We start from the raw sequence: 5,892 nt of genomic DNA, 5'->3' as shown, positions 1-5,892 counted from the left end.
CCTGAGGGCTTCCCTGGTGGCACAGTGGTTGAGAGTCCGCCTGCCAATGCAGGGGACACGGGTTCGTGCCCCGGTTTGGGAAGATCCCACATGCCGCGGAGCAGCTGGGCCCGCGAGCCGTGGCCGCTGAGCCTGCGCGTCCGGAGCCTGTGCTCCACAACGGGAGAGGCCACAACAGTGAGAGGTCCGCGTACCGCAAAAACAAAACCAAAAAAAAACCCGACTTGAGTCTGTGGTGGAAAATGACACTCCAAAGCACATCAAATCAGTCACTTGAACCTAAGGAGAGAAGATTAAGAAGAGGCCCTCTTCTGTTCAGAAAATGGGAACCCATATCTGGAGAATCATGATTTTCTAGGTTTACAAAAGTCCACTTTTAACTAGTTTCTTTAAAAAAAAAAAAAACCCTGGATATTTTTGATGATGAATTTCTTAGTTAAGGAAACAGCACAGTGTAACAGAAAGGTCTCAGCAGGAGCTGAACACTCTCTGGTCACTTTATGTATGTCATTAACTTTCTGTGTAGACTAAATTTCTCAGTCTCTTTAGGCCTCAGTTTCCTCATTTGTGAACAGATCAGCTGATCTTGAGAGTCCCTTCCCTAGAGATCTAGGTGTCTATGAGCAACATGCTTATCCTACTATAATATCAAGAACTATAATTTGAAACTACACATCCTCTACAGCTTTTAGTCCTTCAAAGTAACAATCGGAATAAATTGTCAGGTATAGGATGAAAATTCTCAAGGATTCTCAATTAGGAATCAAATACCTCAAATTTGAGAGGAGCATTGAGTTTTATTTAAGAAAAAAAAAAAAAGCCTAGGGCTAACTTTTGAGATTCAGATACTTTCAAGGTTTGCTGAAAAACAATGATTAAGTATAAGACATTGTTCTTAAGTCTACTTTGCCCTTGTACAAGGAAATTCTTCCTGGCCCCTCTCCAGTTAGCGTTCTTCATGAAAGAAATAAATAGAAAAATTGCAGGGTGTATTATTTCAGCATATTACATGTACAAGGGGCCTGAATATTTAATAGATGGCTTCATGTGACACCTTCTTAGTTTCAACTTTGAGTTAAATTAGCAGGTTGCTTTGTAAGAGACATATCAAACAAAAGTAAACAAAGCAACCATACTCCAATAAAAATTAATTTTAAAAATAAGTAAACCAGAATTCTCTGGAGACCGATGGCTTAGCCCTTTCTATAATTGAAAATAGTTTTGTGTTTATGACAGAGCTCTGTGGGGTTTAAAAAAATTTTTTAATTAAATTAAGTAGAAAATCAATATAAAAAACTAAATGTATGGTGCATAACAGGCTATAATTATAGTTCTGGCTTCACTTGCACTTTTTCAGTGAAAAAAGCATATATTAATTTGAATGATATGAAACTGCTATCTTCATTGGTCAAAATTTCATTTGGTTTCACCTAATACCTTGTAACTCACTTATTAAGGTGTTAGTTCTTAGCCTCTTACTGAAGAACTTAAATCTTCCTTTAAGGAGGGAAAAAAAGGTTTGCAGTTAGGAATTGTGGATCTCAGGGTTTGTAATGGGAGGAGGCAGTTACACTAAAGTGCTTTTTTCCCAACTACTTAATTTAAACTATCAAAGTAGAACAACATTTACATGGTTAAAAAAAATCAAACTACAAGATGAAATGAACTACAAAAGAAAAGTACACGTATCCTCTCTCCTATCCCACTAGAAAAACATACATGGTTTTCACTGAACTCCCTAGAGGTAATCACTTTAAATCCTTTCTAGCTTTATTTCATTTGGTCACTGCTATGGTCTGAATGTTTGTGCCCCCCAAAATCCATAAGTTGAAATCCTAACCCCTAAGATGATTGTATTAGGAGGTGGGGCCCTTGGGAGGTGACTAGGTCACGAGGGTGAAACCCTCATAAATGGGATTAGTGCTCTTACAAAAGAGGCTACAGAGAGATCCCTCCCCTCTTGGCCATGTGAGGGTACAATTAGAAGTCTGGAACCTGGAAGAAGGCTCTCACATCACCATGTCAGCACCCTGATTTTGGACTTCCAGGCTTCAGAACTGTGAGAAATAAATTGCTGTTGTTTATTAAAGAAAATGGGAACTCATAAACAACCATGGGTGGACAGGTACAAACCATGTGCTGATTTCCACAGACGTCATCAATCCACGTGATGATTGGCCAGAATTTGTTCTCTGGTTTCATCAAGGTGGGTGGGAATGCTGCCACCTCTCTGGAATATGGTCGATCCCAGTGGGAGAACATGAAACAGGACAAGGAGTGTGGAGACCTCCTCAGTGGATTGACCCTGGGGTTGATGCGGCCTTCCTCAATGTCAGAGATTTCCTGCCGAATGCTGATCCTGGCGTCACAGAATCTATCCAACTCTGCCTTGTCTTCTGACTCAGTGGCCTCAATCATGAGAGTGCCTTCCACTCGCCAGGACATGGTAGGTGCATGAGATCCATAATCCTAAAGCCTCTTGGCCACATCCATGGCCTCCATATTTGCAGACTTTTTGAAGGGTCTTATATCCAAAACAAATTCATGAGCCATGTAACCTCTTGCACACTGGAAAAGGACTCTGTAGTGTTTTTCTAATCGCTTGGCTATGTAGTTGGCATTTATTATAGCAATTTCTGTGGCCTGTTTAAGGCCCTTGCCTCCCGTCATCTTAATATAAGCCCATGAAATGGGCAAGATGGAACTGGAGCCCCACGGGGCTATGCTGACAGTACCCAAAGGCTGGGCATCTTCACTTGGCTTTGCTGCAACGATGGGATGATTAGGCAGAAAAGGGAGAAAATGCTTCTTCACTCCGATGGGCCCTATGCCAGGGCTGCCTCCTCCAGGGGGAATGCAGAAAGTCTTGGGAAGATTTACGTGTGAGACATCAGACCCAAAGTCTCCAGGACAACAGATTCCACATAAATGGTCATATTTGCCCTGTCCAGGTAGATCTGTCCTCCGTGGTGGTGGATCAGTTCACACACGTCTCTGACAGTCTCTACAAACACTCCACTGGTGGATGGGTATGTAATCGTGATTGCTGCCAGGTACTCCTTGTGTTTATCCACCATAGCCTTGAAATGAGCTGCATCGATATTTCCGTATTTATTTACCTCCACAGGCTGAATCTTCATGCCTGCCATGTGGGCACTTAAAGAATTGGTCCCATGTGCGGATTTTGGAATGTGTCTCTCTCCTTTCCCATCAAGTAGGCTCAGATAGTGACCAGCCCAGCATATTCCCCCTGGGCTCTGCTGTTAGGCTGGAAAGAGATTCAGTCACAGGCCATGAGTTCACACAAATCCTTCTCAAGTTCTCAGAAAAGCTGCTGGTCCCTTGGATCTTGATCCAGAGGCACAAAGGGGTGGATGTTTGCAAATTCTCTCCATGTGATAGGCACGAGTTCTGATGAATTGTTGAGCTTCATGGTACAGGACCCCAGGGGAATCATGCTGTGAACAAGGGAAAGGTCTTTGTTTTCCAATGTCTTCACATATCAGACAATGTTTGTTTCTGAGTGATAACTGTTAAACACTTGATGTGTGAGGAATGGGCTAATTCTCTTGAAGGCAGACCCTAGGATAACTCTCTGCTTCTCACCCATGCTTTCAGCAACCAGCTCTGCAGACGACTCACAGCCAAAGATCCACAAGTCGTGCAGATCTTTTTCACTGACTGTTTCATTAAGAGAAATACCAAGTGTGCCATCCTCAATGAGCTGAATATTTATTTGCCACTGAGCGGCCCTGCCCAAAACCTCACTCACTGAGCAGCCACACTGAATCTTCAAAATGTCAAAGAACAAGTCATGCTGGAGTTGGTGCCCTGCTCACTTGAGACGTTCAGACAAAATCAAGTGGCATTATGTACCCTCCTAGCAATACGTTCCAGCCCATAGGACCCATGGTAGATTGCGCACATTGTAGCCATATTCGCCAAGAGAGCCTGAGCTGTACAGATGTTGCTGATAGCCTTGTCTTTCTGGATGTGCTCCTCCCTGGTTTGAAGAGCAAGAGGATACACTTCTTTTCCACTGGCATCTCTTGTTACTCCCACCATTCTTCCAGGTATCATCCTCACCAAGTTTTCTCTGACAGCTGAAAAGGCATGTGGTCTGCTATAGCCTAGTAGCACTCTAATCTCTGTGAGCTGCCCAGGGCAATTCTGCCCCCAGTTCTCCAGGAAGCCTCAGGCTCCACAGAGCTAAAAGATCAGCAGTGCAGCAGGCCAGCTCCCGGCCTGATGGGCACTCCACAAGTTCTGTGAAGCCTTCCACTTTCCCCTCAGTGTCCAGGTACTAGAACAGCACTCCACTGAAATCTTTTCCGCTGAAGTCCATTTCACGTGGTAACTTCAGTTCAGTGAGGACTCCAGCATACTTGCTTGAGTCTGGATGACAGCTATTGTCTGTGGATGGCAACGGGGGTCAACAAAAAACTTCCTCCTCTTGTTGTGTCTGTGGCAGAGCTGCATTGCCTCTGCACCCGTGGTGGCCTCATCCAGCAGGATGCATTAACCATGCCCATACCTGTGATGTCACACACCATGGTCTGGTAGTTGAGTAAACTGTCCTCTCTCCTCTGAGACACCTCTGGCTGGTACTGAGTATACTGGGTGATCCACCTTGAGTTCTCCAGTTAAGTTAGACAAAACTGTCTGTAGCACTGAGCAGTTATAATAGCCCATGCTAATATACAATCTCCAGATCTGGTTCTTGCTGGAAATGGCATGCAGAGTTATAAGGATATCATTTTCACAGACAGGGTCATCCATTTTCAAGGGTCTTTTCAAGCGGATGCTGGCAGGGATGTTCTTTTTGCTCAGTTCATCTACTCTCGCTGGCCCCAGGGCCAATAACATCTCCTCTGGTCTTTGTCCCCGAGGTTGATATGCCTCCGAGCAAAGTCGTCGCGTCTGGGCAAGAGGCGCTGCAGGAGACGCGAGCACAGCCGCCCCGCTATCCCCGCCGCTACTGCTGTAGCGGCCCCGCGGAGCCCACCCAGGCGGTGGTAGCCTCGGACTCCGCAACCCAGACGCAATCCACAGGCCCCGGCGCACATCTGCATGGTGGTGTCCCTTGCCCGGGCCCGCGAGAGTCAGCAGCGCTTTCAGCTCTCCTGGTCGCGGCCCCCTGGGTGGCGGCTGCCCTAGGGTGGCTGGAGCCCTTTCCCGCTGGATGACCAAATGGACAGATGGATGTTCAGAGGCAATGAATCTGTGCCACGCTGAGCCCGGAGGTGCGCACAAGGTTGTTACTCCCAGGACTTTTTTTTTAATGCCCATAGTTTTTCCAGATCGTGTTGTATCTGACCTGGGCCTTAGGCTTGGGCATCAGTATTTTCAGTAAAACTGCCCTGTTGATTCTAATTTCAGTCAAGGTTAAAAACACTGCTCTAAAAGGGTAAAAGAATAAAGAGAATGTGAAAATGATAATATAAAGGGTAAAAAATTAATAAGCGGAATAAATAGTTATTTATATTTGCTAGAAATTTCATAATATATAAAATGTTTATATAATCCCATTTGTGTTGGTTTTAGCAGGATTACTGATGATACTGTTGAAAGAAAATGTGACAAAATAATAGCTATGCCTGGTTAATTTCATATAGATAAAGTATTATTTCTCTGTTCCTTTATACTTTTTGCCTCTCTCCAAAGCAGATTTATGTGTTAATTTTATAATCAAGAGAAATAAATTTAAAAGACACAGAGAAAAATGTGCCTTCTAAGTGATCCTTCGGCACTTTAAGTGTGAGGACTTCTGCCCTGGAACAGTTCCTTACAGGTCATCCAGCTGTAATGGGTACATTACCAGACAGCACGTGAAGACTTGATTCAAAGAAGTAAAATAATCCTAACCGCTGTCTGAGTTTGGAACTACCAAGA

General features: G+C 44.3%; 1 pseudogene; it reads right to left on the bottom strand.

Moving 5' to 3' along the window:
* Positions 1-293: 293 nt before the first annotated feature.
* Positions 294-5,072, bottom strand: LOC114891211 (annotated as a pseudogene).
* Positions 5,073-5,892: the final 820 nt, after the last annotated feature.

This window comes from Monodon monoceros, unplaced genomic scaffold (genome assembly GCF_005190385.1).
Source record: "Monodon monoceros isolate NGI ecotype Baffin Bay Population unplaced genomic scaffold, NGI_Narwhal_1 Super_Scaffold_11, whole genome shotgun sequence".
NCBI lineage: Eukaryota > Metazoa > Chordata > Mammalia > Artiodactyla > Monodontidae > Monodon > Monodon monoceros.
This window is presented reverse-complemented; position numbering and strand designations above follow the sequence as displayed.